The sequence below is a fragment of the Octopus bimaculoides genome, chromosome 4 (assembly GCF_001194135.2).
Source record: "Octopus bimaculoides isolate UCB-OBI-ISO-001 chromosome 4, ASM119413v2, whole genome shotgun sequence".
Lineage (NCBI taxonomy): Eukaryota > Metazoa > Mollusca > Cephalopoda > Octopoda > Octopodidae > Octopus > Octopus bimaculoides.
This window is the reverse complement of record NC_068984.1, coordinates 106,611,429-106,617,124: the sequence shown is the minus strand read 5'-3', so window position 1 is coordinate 106,617,124 and position 5,696 is coordinate 106,611,429. Positions and strand designations below refer to the sequence as shown.

At 36.9% G+C, this 5,696-nt stretch overlaps 1 protein-coding gene across 1 annotated transcript in view; it reads left to right on the top strand.

The window, feature by feature from the left end:
- LOC106875459 (FMRFamide receptor) overlaps nt 1–5,696 on the top strand; it is a 180,719-nt gene that overhangs the window by 1,131 nt on the left and 173,892 nt on the right. The gene's annotated exons all lie outside the window — the stretch shown is intronic.

The following is a 5,696-nucleotide window of genomic DNA, read 5'->3' as shown; positions in this document are numbered from 1 at the left end:
AATATGTTACAAAAATATTTTGACCAACCCGTATATATATATATATATATATATATATGTATGTATGTATATATATGTATATGTATGTATGTATATATATATTTATTTATATACATACACACGCACACAAATATTTGTATGAATATGAATATATATGTAATGTATATTCCTATATATGTGTGTGGGGGGCTGCGTGTGCATGTGCGTGCGTGTGTGTGCGTGCGCGTGTGTGTGCGTGCGCGTGCGTGTGTGTATGTGTGCGTATTTCAAAGGGTTCGAATAATATTACAGCTTAATTTTTAATTTACAATGCTTTTCACATATATTCATGTTTATCTTCGCTCTGATACATGCTCTCCCATACATACGCACACACATATGCATAGACATACACACGGACACATTCTCTGACCGACACACTCAAACTCGCACACACACACACCCCACACAGACATACACATACTCACACACACACACACACACACACACACACACACACACACACACACACACACACACACACACACACACACACACACACACACACACGCACGCACGCACAAACACATACGCAAGCACGCAAAAAACTTACTTAAATTTCAATTCCGAGTATATTACGTTCAACTAAACAATTTTTCCGGGAGATGAAGTATAAAGTTTGTTTCTCATTCCATATTTAGTTATTCACTTAGTTTGTGATTTGCTTGCTTTGGTCTATCTTGACAGGGTCTCCTAACTCACGTTCCATAAATAAAAGTACACTACAGATATTTTAAATGAAATTTACCTTTATATTTGGAAAATTATTTTACAGTTATATAAATATATGCTTGCGCTTGTGTTTGTTTTTATATGTATCACAAAATATGTATATATGTATGACATACGGATTGCGTTGTGCATAATGTTACATGTTTAAGAATTACAAAACTTCATAAAATTCTGAAGAGAAGTTATGAAATATGTGCAGATTTTTATAATCATATACGAATGTACGAATGTACGAATGTACGAATGTATACGATTATCTTAATCGTATAGTTATAACATGAACATATGTATGTAAGTAAACATTTTACAAACATACGGATGCATGTAATTATAGATATCGTTGAGTATATACATAATACAAAGTCATATATTGATATGTGTGTGTGTGTGTGTGTGTATGTGTGTGCATGTATATATGCAGGATCTATATAGGTATGCTTACGTGTATTTATATATATATATATATATATATATATATATATATATATATATATATATATATATATATATATATGTGTGTGTGTGTATATACATATTTAAATAATGCGTATATGTACATTTGCGTGCATATATATAAATACATATATATGAATATGAATATAATGAATATATATATATATATATATATATATATATATTTGTGACGTCCTGTACCCAGATATGCATCTATATATACATGTAGATGTAGGTATGTACATACATGTACGTATATATCCATACACTCACATATTATTTGTATGATATATATATACACACACACAGACACACATGCATATATATGTGAGTGTATGCGTGTGTGTTATATATATGTGTGCGTGTGTGTTATATATATGCGTGCGTGTGTGCTTATGTTCGTGTGTAAATGTGTACAGATTCATTACTACTGTATTCCTATATATAAGTGCGAATATTTACGTTTTAAACAATGTGTTAATCAGTGATTTTATATGCGATTATATTTGTCATATCTTTCCGTACGCGTATATGCGCGTGTATGTGTCTATGTGCATGCTTGTTTGCATGCGTTTGTGTGATGCGTTTTGCGTATTTCGTCTCGTGAATATCTATGCATGCTCTCGTGGTTGTGTACAGGGGTGTTTAACAACAAAAGTTATCTTTTTATGGTCTGTGTTGAATAAAGTGTAGTGAGAACTACTGAACAGTCGATATCTGTTGTATTTAGATAAAATCGTAACTGAGAACAGTGGTTGAGATAAGGCTGAGGAGGAACGGGGTGGGGTATGACAAATGAACAACTCCATAGGGAAGATAAAAGTTGTTATAGTACAGATCCAACGGCCAAACAGGGTAACTGGAGACATGTAGTTTCGTATCACAGCTACCCTATCTATACATTAGACTTCAGTTTTATAGCGAATATTTTCTCATCGTTTATATTAATACGCGGGTTATACATGCTTACGTTGCATACATTCATATGCTTGTGAGCGGAACATATGTATGCGTGTGCGAGAGAGTGTGCGTGCGCGTATATGTGTGCGTATGTGGTGTGTGTGTTTGTGTATCTGTGTGTGTGAATAAACAGTCTGAGGAAAGAGAACAAGTCGAAACTTCGAAATTACTATCAACCGTAACCTTCTCAAAGTTAATAAACATCTACTCTAATAAAAATGCAATGAGAAATCTTTTAGTTTAACGTCAGGCTGTAAGACGAACAGACACACACACACACACACGCAAGCACATGCACGCGCGCGCGCGCGCGCACACACACACACATACTTTAATTCTTTTACTTGTTTCAGTCATTTGACTGCGGCCATGTTGGAGCACCGCCTTTTAGTTCAAGAAATCGACCCCAGGTCTTATTCTTTGTAAGCCTTGTACTTACTTATTCTATCAATTTCTTTTGTTGATCCTCTAAGTTATGGGGACATATTCATATACATATATTTTTATAAATATTTATAAGCATATGAAAGCGCGCCCGCACACACACACACGCTCACGCACACACACTCACACACACACATACACACAAACATGTACTCGCACGTCCGCGCACACACGCATACATATCTCTATATAAACTCATGTGTGTGTGTACATATATACACATGCATATGCATGCGCGCGCGTATGAAACTGTGTGTGGTGCCCGGTAGTGATGAGGATGGCAACACTGATCATAAACCAAAGAAAAATACCACTGAAAAAACTACAGATCACTACTACTGTCACGACACCCAACCACGACCCCCACCACCAGCACCAGCATCCTTTCCAATACCACCTCTACCAGCAACATTACCACCCCATTTAGTATCCTTACCATAAGCACCGAACCCATTGTACATCTCTCTCTCTCACTTTCTCTCTCTCTATCTACATATATATATATATATATATATGTATGTGTGTGTGTGTGTGTGTGTGTGTGTGTGAGTGTGTGTGTGTGTATACACATATATATATATATATATATATATATATATATATATATATATACATACATGCATACATACTTATATATACACACACACACATATATATATCTTTTTTTTTTTTTTTGTTTCATTCATTAGGCTGCGGCCATGCCGAGGTACCGCTTTGAAAATTACAGTTGAATGAATCAACCTTATTTTCTAAGTCTGGCGCTTATTCTGTCAGTCCGTTTTGCCGAACTGCTATTGTACGACGACGCAAGCATATCGACACTGGTTGTCAATTGGTGATGGGGAGACAAACACAGACACAAAAATACAAACACACACACATCTATATATATATATATATATATATATACACACACACAGATTTATATACGACGAGCTTCTTTCAGTTTCCGTCTATCAAATCCATTCACAAGGTTCAACGAAGTGGGGCTGAACCTATATGTATATATATTAATGTTTTCATTTATGTTCAGTTATATTAAAAGCAATTTTACATTAATCTGCGTTAATCTGTACTTCTGTAGAGTACAAATTTATAATTCTTAAAGATGTTGTTGATAGTGACTTCTAAGTTTCAGCTGTCACAATCCGACGATGGGTTAGTTGGCCGAAACTTCGAAGTCACTGTCAGCAACATTCTGGTGTAAGAGCTTTGTATGTGTTAATGTATTCTCGTGTGTGTGTGTGTGTGTGTGTGTACGTGTGTGCGTATGTGTGAGTGCTTAAATATGAAAAGATAGAGCATTTTCTTTCATTCATATTGAAATTGCATGTAATGTTCATCCTTCACACACTCACATACCAACTCACACACATACACACACACATAATCGCATACGCATTCACACCACACGCTCACATGCAGACAAACAAGTTTCGGCTACACACGCTCAGACGATGACGTACACACGGATCCACGTACGCGCAGACACTGACATACATAGTAAAATATTCACACACGCTCACATACTCACACACAGACAGGCACAGACATGTATATACATGCACACGTTTATATACATCCGCCAATGACAGAGTCGAATCGGTCGGTTGCATTGCTAAAAATAGCAACCACACCTCGTCTATCACCATCAGAAACATATGTACACGCAAACAAACACACACACGCAAACACACACACACACACACACACACACACACACACACACACACACACACACACACACACACACACACACACACCTATACGAATACAGAGAAAGAGAGAGAGACAGAAAGAGAGAGAGAGAGAGCAAGAGAGACATTAATATCTACACATATACTCATGTTTGTGTATATCTTTCATCTTTTACTTGTTTTAGTCATTTGACTGCGGCCATACTGGGGCATCACTTTGAAAGGTTTTAGTCGAACAAATCGATCCCAGGATTAATTTTCTTTTTCACGCATTGTAGTTATTCCATCGGTCTTACGGGGTCGTAAACACACCAACAGCGGTTGTCAAGCCGTGGAGGGGGACAATCACAGACACAAAGACACACACGCATATATATATATATATATATATATATATAATTATATATACTCTCTTTACTCTTTTACTCTTATACTTGTTTCAGTCATTTGACTGCGCCCAGGCTGGAGCACCACCTTTAGTCGACCAAATTGACCCCAGAACTTATTCTTTGTAAGCCTAGTACTTATGCTATCGGTCTCTTTTGCCGAACCGCTAAGTTACGGGGACGTAACACACCAGCATCGGTTGTCAAGCGACGTTGGGGGACAAGCACAGACACACAAACATATACACACACAAACATATATATGCATATATACATATATACGACGGGCTTCTTTCAGTTTCCGTCTACCAAATCCACTCACAAGGCTTTGGTCGGCCCGAGGCTATAGTAGAAGACACTTGCCCAAAGTCCCACGCAATGGGATTGAACCCGGAACCATGTAACCGGGAAGCAAGCATCTTATCAAATTGCAACGCATGCGAACAACCTTGATTCAATCAAGTATACGTCTATACGAAGGTTTAACTTCACCTGTGACACACACACTTACATACGCACACACACGCACGCACTCACATACGCACACACACGCACGCACACACATCCACGTGACAACGCATGCACACACACTCACGTACTTACATGAACACACATGCATGCGCGCAAAGATCTCACCATACACATGCACATCTATGTATGCCTTTACGTGCGCACACATACACGTATTGAAATGCATACATACACACACATCTACACACACATCTACACACACATATATACACACATATATATATATATGTATATGTATGTATATTATATATATATATGTACTTACATATGTACGTATAATCATATACATATATAATATAAATATACATCCATATATGTGTGTGTACCAATAAACGTTATATATTCAAGTTGAAGTTTTTTATTAAGCGGATCAAAGAGAACGCTGTAGTTTTGCATCTCTTTCGAATGCAAGTAAACCTGTTTCACTTGGGTCCTATTGTTATATAAACATACG